General features: G+C 42.8%; 1 protein-coding gene across 1 annotated transcript in view; it reads right to left on the minus strand.

Annotated features, from left to right (window-relative positions):
- The window catches only part of F2 (coagulation factor II, thrombin), a 1,266,023-nt gene that overhangs the window by 144,352 nt on the left and 1,109,102 nt on the right, over positions 1–12,569 (minus strand). The gene's annotated exons all lie outside the window — the stretch shown is intronic.

Genomic DNA, 12,569 nt, shown 5'->3' on the forward strand with positions numbered 1-12,569 from the left:
CTATTGCAACTGCTCTATTAGCCTCTTTCTTAGCCAACCAGTATTCCTTGTTAGCATAATCCATCTTTTCTGTCTCCCACATTTTCCTGCACTCCTTTCATTTGATGACTTCCTGGATTTCTGCATGCCACCACTAGCTTTCCTTATGTAACTTCCTTCCACACCTGTCTCGGCCGTGCATCTGTTGTATAGGCCTCACACATGCTGTTTTGAGATGCTGCCATTCTACTTCAACTATATTACCTTTACTTTATGAGGTGCTTGTGAGCTCAACATTTCTTTGAATTCTTGTTCTTCCTCTTCAGTCCACTTCCAGGTCTTCAGTCTATAATTACTGCCTCCTCTTTCACTCATTCCCTATCTTCCTTCATAGTGCAGAGCCTGTGGTCACTATATCTGACCACAATACTGCAAGAGCTCTGTCACAAGACCCAACTCCCAAAGGTTTTCACTGAGAATTTTGCCATTTTATATTAGGCTGTGCTGAATGCATCTGACCCCGATACTACAGGAGCATTGCCACAAGACCCAACTCCCAAAACTTTTTACTGAAAATGTTTTCATTGTACAATAGCCTGTGGTCACTACATCTGACAGCAATACTGCAGGAGCTCTGCCACATCACTTGAATCCCAAAAGTTTTCACTGAGAATTTTGTCATTGTATAATTTATTTATTTAACATTTGTTAACTGGGAAAGTCCAACTTGGAACAAAGCCAATTTTCAGTGGAGGCCCAGGGAGAAAGGCTCCAGATGCATGTCTTTGTAATGTGGGAGGAAACCAGAGTACCCGGAGGAAACCCAAACGAACGCAGGGAGGACATGCAGACTCCACACAGAAGGCACCCCAGCCGAGAACCAAACCAGAAAACCTCTTGCTGTGAGGTAACAATGCTACCGCTGCACCACTGTGCCATCCTAATAGCCTGTGGTAACTACATCTGACCCAGATACTGCAGGAGCTCATCCAAAAGGCCTAACTACCAAATGTTTTCACTGAGAATTTTGTCATTGTACAATGTAAGCAAGAACCTTGCTGTATATTGACTTCAGTTTTTCAAATATGTGTCTGCCCTGTGCTGGAAAGTGGCTGTAACCCCCCCCCCCCCAACCAAAGAAGTAGCCTTTGCATTCAAAGCACCACTTACTAAGTTTTCCCCATCCTTTCTCTTCACCAGTAGATTACACTGCATATGCCAGATGCTAAGTCTCCCTAGCCACCAGGTTTCTGCATTTAAACTAATTGGTGTCTGTCACAATTTGACCTGAGAGTGGGAAGCCTGCTGTCTGTCACAATTTGACCTGAGAGTGTGAACCCTGCCATGTTTGGCTTTGCTTCACTCACCTATACTACCCCCAATTCACACCCACCTCCTCTTACTCTACTATTAGACTTCCCATACTCACATTTCATTTTTGACTCTTATTCCCTAACCCTTCCCAAACAACCTTACTACTATCTACTATCATACAAACACTCATGTTTCTTTTTACATAATGCCCAACTTCCTTTTAATCTTTTAACACCATTCCCAACTCCCCTTCTCCCTTCCATAATGCTGTGCACTACATCAATAGCCACACCCATCTCTATTAGTACCTATCTATTCTACATTGTATCTTCTACTTTTCATAAATAAACCCTCACCTCTTTCTATTTTAACTACATCCTCATACTCTAGCTTTTCAAAACCCTCTGTTCCTTGCATTCCAGAGAAGATACAAGGACAACCTAACTCTCTTCCTTCACAGAAAATATTTCTTTCCTAATTACTTTCTACCAGCTTTCAGACTCCACCGCCAGTAAATATCCTACTGCCCAGCAACTTGGTTTCCTTTATGATAACTACTTCCCTATTACCTACCATTAATAAAATACAGATCTGTTTATTTAATTATGTAACTCCTCAGCTTATCCTCTATCCTTCTCCTCCTACTACGCCATCTCTCATCCTACATTATAGGACTCTATAATAGCTCTCAACATCTCTCCAGCTCTGTCCCAACCACCAAGCAATACTTCCTCCCTACACTCCCCACACATTGCGGCAGACCTATTTAATGACACCCTTCACCTTTATTCCAATATAGGCTGATTAACTCCATTTCATCTCAAACCAAAAGCAAAACTAAGTGGGGAAACTACTCTCCAAAAACCAAGTATCAGCAATTTCTTGATATACTAAAATCCTTCAAGGAGACATTCACCCTAATACTGACCCCACCTATTACAATGAACATCAACACAATTCTCTTCTACGCACTACTCTAATGCAGAACTGTCAACTTCCAAACCTGGCAATCTAACTTTTGCTGCCATAAATATTAGAAGCATAAGAAATAAAATTGCTGAGCAACATAAGCCTGCTATTCTTACTACAACTGAAACTTGGCTTAAACCCAGCATAAACAACTTCGAAATTATACTTCCCTTATCTGTAATAACTATATAAAGAAGAAAGGGGGCTGCATTGCTTAAATATTTCCTCAAAACTACCACATTTCCGCTTACAACAAACCAGCACCAAAATTCAGTTCAGCAGAGCTTCTTACTGCTTACCTGAAAATAAACAATCATAAACAAATATGGATTACTGTCCTTTACATCCCTGAGGTAACATGTTCTACAGTGGAATCCATAACAATTCCACAAACAAATATACCAGTAGGTGATGTGAATGTCATTTGGTTGGACATAACCTCTAACTCCCCTACGTCCATCATGAACTTGTACAGTTTCACACAAGTAATTAATAGCTCCACACATTAGAGCAAGACATGAACTTGCCTATTAGACTAGATGCAGTATCACAGCCTAGCAAATGCACCACCACAGGCACAATGAAAAACTATACAAAAAAGTGGGAGAATGCCAGCTGAAATAACTATGGCAAAAAACAAAAATATTACAACAGAAGGCAGTAAATATCAAGCAGAATAGGTTAATAACAATCATTAAGTGCTTTAGTCCCAATATATAAAGGACGTCTTCAGAATGACTAACACAAACCAAACTGGATGGTGGTGTGGTGCAGCAGTAGCTTTGTCGTCTCACAGCAAGAGGTTCTCTGGTTCGATTCTCAGTTGGAGCACCTTCTGTGCGGAGTCTGCATGTCCTCCCTGTGTTCATGTGGGTTTCCTCCGGGTGCTCCAGTTTCCTCCCACATTTCAAAGACACACTTCTGGAGTGTTTCTCCCCAGGCCTCCGCTGAAAATTGGCTACATTCCAAGTCACTTTCCCAGTAAACAAATAAAAAATAAATAAATAAAATAAATCTGTTTAAATAGGAAATGGAACCATCACATGACAAACATACCTGTTGCCTTAAAGAAACAGGTGCCTAAAAGTACTGCAATTTAAAGTACTACCCATTAGTTTAAACATATACTGCAGGATTCACAAAGCCTCCATGTAAGAGTTAGAAAGTCTTACACGGAGGCTGCAGTTAAACAGGTGATGTCAGCATGCCATGCATATTCATGAGGGCATGCTGAATCACACCCTAGGCTAACAAGGTCTGTGTAGCAATGTTGGGGGCGTGTCTGCATGGTGAGACCTGCAAAGGGACACGCCCCCAGAAGAATCACAGTCCCAAAAGGAAACTCCCACAAGCGAGTCCGCGGAAATGTCAAGAAACACAACAGCACACATGCCCCTACAGACTATTAACCCAACTGAAATGTAAAACGTAAAAGTGAACAGTTTCATTTTTTTTTATTTCAGAAATGTTTGCCCGTAATTGCGCTCATTTGCGCTGGTGTGCCCTTCGCTCAGCCACAGTTAGCAGTCATTGAAAAATAATATAAGCTCTAAATATGCAAAATAAGCCAAGTAGCAATAGTGTAGCGGTAGAGACGTCGGCCAAAGAGGAGGCAGTCACGGTTCGAGCACCAACAACATCATTTTTTATTTTTAGTGAAATAAGCACGAAACAATCCCCTGACATATATGTATATATATATATATATATATATATATATATATATATATATATATATATATACAATTATAATTTAAGTAAAATGCAATGAAATGGGCCATGTTTTATGAAGAACTCTGACACAATAAAAACATAAAATATTTTATAAGTGCCCATAGCTGAGCAGTGCTCTAACAAGCTGAGTATGTTTGCCTGCAGGTGACCAGTGGTTTAACAGGTGTAATAGGAGTGCCTGGAGTTGAGCAGTGCTTCAACACGCTAAAAGTGTGTGCCCCTAGTTGCGCAATATTTCTCACAGCGTAATATGTGTGCTCACAGCCAAATAATGCGTTAACCAGTGTAACCCGTTTGCGCAGAGCTGCCCAGCGCGCCAACTGGCTTACCGGCGGGCAACGTTGAGCAACCTGTATCAAAGCCGCCTTTAAACAGACACACCTCCTAGTCTGTCTAGACAGTAGTAAAATAAAAAAAAAACAATGCCCACGCTCGAACCCAGGATACTGTGCATCATAGTCAAAGTACTGAACCACTAAGCCATGACAGCTGTACTGAAAAAATGCAGTATTAGCATATATATATATAGGAATGAATGGAAACAGAAGCATGACAAAGCAGGTTTTATGAAGCTGATACAATTCCAAAATGGCCAATCACAGATAAGTGCGGGGAAAAACGGCATATATAAGCCCCATAGGCGGGAGTACACAGCATAACTGATTGTGGAACCTATTTGCAGTCAGGATGGCAGGTGTAGGAGAGGGCAGTCGCTTTCGAGCACAGAGGTGGGGTGTTGAGGAGTCCAAATACATGGTTTGGCTCCTAGTCCACGATCATGAGGCTCAACTCATGCAGGGCCAGGTTCTGTGGGATGCATATAAGGCAGAGGTGTGGAACCGGTTGGCACATGATCTCACCAGTGCCACAGGCATACCAAGGACTGGTGAACAGGTCCGTCGCCACCATGTGGACCTGAAGAGACAGAAGCAGGACCAACTGAACCGTTGGATCCAGGAGGCCCGGCAAATGCCCAACGCCCCACTACTGAGTAAGTATCCATGTAATAATGTATGTAAGGAATTATCCTAGCTGATATTATGGATATGTATGTTCCAATATTACTTCATTTATATTACAGCTGCAGGTGTGCGTTCTGCGAATAGGCGAGCCTATGATGATAGGCTGCAGCGGTTGCGCCACCAGGCAGGTTAGTAATTATATTCCTGTAATTGTTATACAATATAAATGAGACAGCTTGTAAAAGAGGTCAGTGTAGTCACATATTAATAAAGTTCAAATAACACTAGAAGAAAGATTCTGCTAGTACTGTATGATTAGATAAGTGATGCAGCCTGTAATCCAGAAATAAAAAGTAAACAAGTCTGAAATAGTGATTACCCATCTGAAGTGTAATATCAGATAACCTGCAGCAGCCTGAAAATCACTGGTAAACAAGCCAAAGATAATAGACATGTGTCAAATAGATCCCCTTAGAAAATCTGCCATATGAAATAAGTGAGTCTGTTGGAAAGGATTGTTGTAATCAGGTATGACATGTTAATAACGCCTAGAATAAAGTACCAACTTGAATTGTAAAAATAAAACAAGTGAGTGAGAGAAAGAGGTATGAATCAACCAAGAAAGCTGTTATAACTTCTGAATAAAGTATACTGCAGTCAGTACATAATGAAATGAATGAGACAGCCACAACCAAAGAGTGAAATGTTTGTAATAAGGTACTGAAGCTGGAATGTGTCTGTCCCACAATTTGGATATGTTGCTGTACCCTTGCAATATGGAGATAGTATGGTTGTATGAAATAATGAACATCCACAGTTGTCAAGAGCCATATAAATGAAATGTAGCAGGATGCTGTACCTGAACATAGCCAGATATGAAATGTGTATGAATAAAAATGCAATGGATATTAATGTATCAGTAACAGTCCCATCACTGACATTCCTAAGGTTACATATAGGAAACTGTAGTAAGACCTGTAGGGTATATATTTCTGCAGCTACTAGAGATGTACAGCATATGTATATGTAGTTGAAGTTGTTTCTTCACCCTACCCTATATTCACAGATAATGCCATTCCACAACAAACTGGGTATGTGTATTCACAATCAATTCCTATAGACATTTGTCCTGTTGGTTCAAACATATTTGCATGTACGTTGCTGCATGTGCCCTGTTCACATATCCAAACCTGATGGCCTGTTGCCATCAATCGACCCTGCATGCTGTTGGATTGTGTACTGTTGTTCAAAATATGCATGTGTTATGCTTGCTGTTCAATGTTTGGAATTCACGGGTGTTTGGTTAATGGGAATACTGATGCATGCTGTTACAAATAATTTTGAATGGTATTGTTTGTTACTAACCCAAAATGTCATAAAATATTTCTAAACATAGGACAACAGGGAAGGCTGGTTCCAGCGGACCCACCTCTCCCACTTCAGCTGGCGAGTGCACCTGGCACTAGTGCCCAGGCCAGAACCTCCTCCGGTGGCCCTGTGCCACTTTCGGGTGGAAGCGCTGCAGGGGATGGGGCTCGTCCCCCCTCTGAAAGCGTGGTCGGAGGAGACCGTCCACTCACCCTCCAAAGTGTCTGGTCTGTGGTGCATAGCGAGATCAGGCATTCTGTGCTTGAACCCCTACACCAGCTTGAGGCTTGGGTGGCACAACTCATGGGTGTCCCTGCTGCCCGTCCTACACAGCCCCCAGCACAGCCCCATCCTGGGCTGTGAAGGCACAGTGGCAACTGCCCATGGGTGGGGATCTCAGTTCCACTGTTACCATCTGTGGGCTCATGGGCTCGCGATATCCCAACATCCGTCCCCGTCAATTGTGTTTCCCCCCCCACATGTGTCATACTCTGCCCCTGTATGTGTCTTGTTTGTCTTGTCTGTTAACCTCCCCTACCTACCTCCCCAAATATACCTACTTCCTGTACCTCACATTCCACTCTCACCTGAAAAAAAAAAGGGGGGGGCACTCTGCTCCCGCAAAATAATTACACCCCATACATAGCTGCCCATTTTGCAGACATGTCTGCTGGACACGTGAAGTGGTAATTACAATTGGCTGTACAACATATTTTGTTGTCCTCACCCCTCTCTCAGGGGTGGAAGGTTTCAAATTACACACCAAATTACAGACATATGCACAGCTGTTGCCGATAAAGAAATGGGCAGCTATGGGCCTTTCCTACATCCTTCCTGCAAATCCCAAGCTTGTTTTCCTACTGTCCTACCCTCTTTGTGCCCCCTTTTTCACCACTGTCCTATCTCCTCATTTTCTTTTCTTTCAAAGAAATTAGTGCGGGTGTGCGCGAGAGTAAGCACTTTTAAGCAGTAGTAAGCGGGTGTGCGCTTGTGTGCGCTTAGCTAAGTGTGTGTGCGTGAAGCTAAGCGACAGTGCGCATGCGTGAGCTCCGCACAAACCAGCACTAACCCGCTTACAACTGCTTAAAAGTGCCTTAGTTACTCTGAATGACAAGGCCTGTAGTCTGCTCAGCATCAAAATAAAATTCCTCTATCAGTCTCGAACACAGAACCTTGGAAACACTAGTCTGCATGACTTACCACTAAGCCATGACTGATATACAAAAACTTTGTGCTGAAAGCAATATATCATGAAATAGTAGGACTGAATGTAAAGGGAATATAGGAAGTCTATTACACAAAGCTTTTCTTGTATCTTTACTGGCAATTCTTGTGGATTTGTATAACATTAGTGTGAGAAGAGAAACAGCCATGCTAGTCGGTAGCTAGTAAGTAATAATGTGACATTAGCACCTTGCAAACCACACACACTATCAGAGCAGGATAAACACTGCCATATTTGAACATGTAAGAGGCCAGACCTCACAACTGGGACTGATTTACAGGGATGTCCCTGATTTGAAAACAAATGTTAACTGTGCCCCACTGACTCCCTGTAAAATGTACTAATAGTAGGCAGAAAGGTGTTTTGTCCCACGTAATGGTAACTGTCAACTACTGAAAGTATGCACTACTTGCATGTCAGAAATGGTGTATTAATACACATGCTCAAAATACCCCACAGTCACAACTGCAGAATATCTGAAATATATCACGGGTGTATCCCACTGATATGGACCATTCCCTGAGGCTGATAAAAGATACATCTGAGAGTGAGTATCTGAGGCCTGCAAGTGTCACAAACTCACAGGCATATCATTCTGTCTGCTGTCACACTTTGTGAATAGCTGTGGAATAGCTTCCACAAGCACACCCACATGTAGGTGTGCAACCCACAAATATCAAAGGAGGTATCCAACTAATAACAGAAGGACAGTATAGCAGTTTACAAGCACTGCATGTGCCTGCTATCCATAACTGTTAGTACAAAGTACAAGGTGCCACTACTGCTCAGCAGCAAAATAAAATACCCTTGTAGGTGTCAAGCCCCACACCTTGGCCAGACCAGACTGCATGCAGTACCACCAAACCACAACAAACATATAAGGAATTGCTGCTGAAAGAAATATAGCAAGCATTACAAGGAGTGAATGTGAATGGAAAATAGGAAAGCCATAGCAACACATTCCAGTAAAGACACCTAGCAGGCCTCCAAGGAGTGAATGTAAAGTCTAAATAGTGAAGCCATAACAACAAATTGCAAGAGCCACTGCTGTAAACCAGTTACTCCACAAGTCCCACAGGAAAGCACATATTCCCATTTAAACAGTATTAGTATTATTAGGTGTCAGTTAACATACACACTGAGAAGAATAAACTGGAGGAAGCAATAGTCAGGTGTCAGTACAACAAGCATGTCAGTGCCTACAACACAGCCTGAGATATGAGAGACATACCAACCTTTACGCTGACACAACAGTGTCCACAGCATACCAGCATGGTCCCCACCTTGAAAATCTGAAAGGGGAACGCCTACCTCACCTAACATTTTATAGCACTGTCCTGAAATCACAGTGAGAACTGCAATTACCACACAGCAGGCTGCATGCAATTAGCAAATGCTGGCTAACAATTGGTGCAGAGGCCATCACATGCACATGTGCATATACCTACAAAAGCAGCCTGTACTCCCAGTCCACACATGCAATATGTTCAATGCAACATCCAGAGGGAGAGACAGAGAGAAAACATAAATAAATAAAACCAAATAAATAAAAAAAAAAAACAAATAAAAGACACAGACTGCTGAAACCACTACAGTACAGAACAGCAGGCTACCAAGCAGCAAGCCATCAAAAATAGCAGTGTCCAACAAAGGTAATGTAAACTAATAAGCTAATAGTCTACATACTGTGAACCCTCCATATGTGTTAGCAGTCTGTATAAAGATATATATGAAGATGTGCATAGGGCAGGGGACATACTGCAACTGTTAGTGAAAGCTGGACATACATATGTATGTGAAGGATGCTATGTGCACATATCAATGTAGGTTGCAGTGCAACGTACAATGTAGGTTGTACAGTAATGAATGTTTAGCAGTATGTTAGTGTGTGTATTCGTATGTGTAAATAAAAAGGTATATATATATATATATATATATATATATATATATATATATATATATATATATTATATATGTATGTATATTTATATATGTATCCATATATAACATGCATATATGTATACATAGATAGAGAGGGATGTAGAAATAGATAGACCCAGAATGATACCACAGTACAAGGACAAAATGATTGACCTCAACAATTGGCTAAGCTTCTGGTGTCATTCTAAGGGGATCCAGCATCTGTCTGCCTGGGATGACAGGTCATGAAGCTTTGCCAGAGATGGCCTGCACCTGTCGCCCTCAGGATTCCGGATACTGGCTAAGACTCATGCCACCCCTATAGTGCCTTTGTCAGGCAAGGTTCAAATGACAAATACACCACTGTAAACGGTGACATCTGTGACATCTGTGCAGTGACAGAGACCTGGTTCAAAGCTCCAGAGAGCACCCCTGCATTACAAGGCTTCAATTCATACCACGCCTGTTGGCCACCTAACCCAGAAAGAAGCACTAAAGGCGGAGGCGTGTCCATATTCTTTAGGGATATCCACACCTCCAGGCTAGTTGCACAGCATAATGCATCTGAGGTATCCAATTGCAACTAACTCTGGGCAAGAACACAATCCAAATCGTAGCTTGCTACAGACCCCCCACCATGCCCCAGGAATCGCACTCCTCATTTCATGATACACTGGAAAGTATTGGGTACAACCCAACACCCTAATAATGGCCGATTTCACCTACCCCACCATTAACTAGAAAAACTACACCTGTGCCAACTCTATTGCTCAACGTTTTCTAGAAATCATAAATACCAATGCCTTGGATCAACGTATTCACACCCCCACCAGGGGCAGCAATATCCCAGACTTGGTCATCACCAACATGGGAAACCGGTGTTCCCCACCAGAGGTCAATTCCTCGTTGGTCAGATCCGACCACAAGGTAATCAGCCTATACATCCACATCCCACCCCCAGCCCCAATTAGGGGTACCATCGTAACAAACTTCTCAAAAGCCAATGTCACACTTCTTAAGACAGAAGTGGCAAACTGCATGACACCCATGCAGATGGACAATAGAGGTATGACTGCTGAATCCTACACAAATGCACTGTATAAGCACTTACACGAGTGCATGGATCATGCTATCCCTAATAGAACCAAGATGTTATCCCCCAGACAAAGGAAGCCAGTCTGGTGGTCCTCTGCCATAAACAAACTCTACATCAGAAGAAAGAAACTGTTGCAAAAATAAGTAAATTCCCATGACTGGAGGAACTCCCTGGTCAACCTCATTCAGAAGCTGAGATCCCTCATAAAATCCTCCAAAGCTAGTTACGAAAACAAAATTGCCACTGACTCTAAAGACAACCACAAAGCATTCTATAGCTATGTCAAGAATCTAAATGGGAACACTCAGATCTGCTCTGAGGTACAGCATAATGGCACTAAATATACAGAACCAACTGATATTGCCAACATCCTGGCAGATAGGTTCAGTGCTAACTTTACCCCCCTCTCACCCCCTAGAGGGCCCATCTCTATACTGGAAGAATGCAAAGTCCCTATAATCACAGCTGCACAGGTAAAATACACACTCTCCAAAGCCAAGAACACAGCATCCATGGGACCTGACAATATCCCAGGCTGCATTCTACACGAACCACTGAATGAACGGGCACCCTACCGCAGTACCATGTTCAATCATAGCCTCACCTCAGGCTTTGTAGCCACTGAATGGTGCACCACAACACATCCCACTCCACAAAGGGGGAGCCACGACGGACCACGGTAACCACCGCCCCATTAGCCTGACAAGCCTGGTCTGCAAGGCCATGGAATGTACCATCATGGAACTCATAAACAAAGACATTGGTAATCGCCAAACTCTGGACCCTACTCAGTTTTGAATTGTAAAAGGCAGATCATGTTTCCTAAACCTGATTGACTTCTTTGAAGCAGTCACCAAAGCCATAGAGGATGGTGAAATGGTTCACACAGCTTATGTAGACCTCGCCAAGCCTTTCAACATCATCCCCCATTCTGGAATTATAGATAAGCACACTAAACTAGGTATAAATCCCTATGTCATAAGATGGGTTGACAACTGGCTCACGGACAGAACCCATACTGTGAAAGTAGCGTATTCCAAATCCGACATCAGACCAGTGACAAGTAGAGTACCACAGGGTTCAGTCCTGGGTCCTCCCCTGTTTGGTATCTACTTCTCCGAAGTGCAGGCCAACACAGAAGGTCTGTGGCTAACAAAGTTTGCAGGTGACTGCAAACTAGGAGCCATAATCACAACTCCTAACGATGTGGGCAAACTACAAAAGGCTCTCATTGAGACAGATACCTGGTGTCAAAGTCATGGCCTGAAGCTCAATGCCAAAATGTGTATTGTCATCCCCGTGGTATAAACTCTGTACCCATGAACTACCACATAGCTGGTAGTCTACTTAATGCCGAAAATGTGATAAGAGACCTTGGGACACAGGTGGACAGTAGTCTCTCCTTTGATAGTCACATCGCCACAGTGGTTGGGAAATCCTTCTATGTGGCTCATCTCATCACAAAAGGATTCCCATCCAGAAAAAAGAGGTCATTGTTCCTCTCAACTCATCACTCATTAGACCCGTAATAGAGTACAACACCCCTTTTGGTATGTACCTCACAGGACAACTACAACAACTGGAAAGACCACAGAAATACATCACAAAGAGGATTACTGGCCTCAAACAGATGCCCTATGCAGACCGTCTCAAAAAACGACAGTTTGACTCCATGGCATATCGCCTACTCAGGGGTGATCTCTGCCTAACATACACAGCTATGTCAAACCTAGAGCTGTTGGACATGCTCCACTTAAAGAAATCCCAATCCCTCTGAGCTACATGCTCTAGGGACCTTAACCTTGTCACCACAATAAACAGAACATGCTGGAGGGATAGAGTCATGTCCCAGACACTTCCCATACTCTGGAACAGACTACCTATCTATGTCAAACAGAGCTCCTCATTAACACTCTTCAAGAAAGATCCTGATGATTGGATGGGAAATGGGAAATTCACCCCGGGGATCACGTCTGTGGCTCTGCTCGACAGGGGCATAGGA

The sequence above is a fragment of the Protopterus annectens genome, chromosome 9.part0 (genome assembly GCF_019279795.1).
Source record: "Protopterus annectens isolate FY-2018-M chromosome 9.part0, PAN1.0, whole genome shotgun sequence".
Classification (NCBI taxonomy): Eukaryota; Metazoa; Chordata; order Ceratodontiformes; family Protopteridae; genus Protopterus; species Protopterus annectens.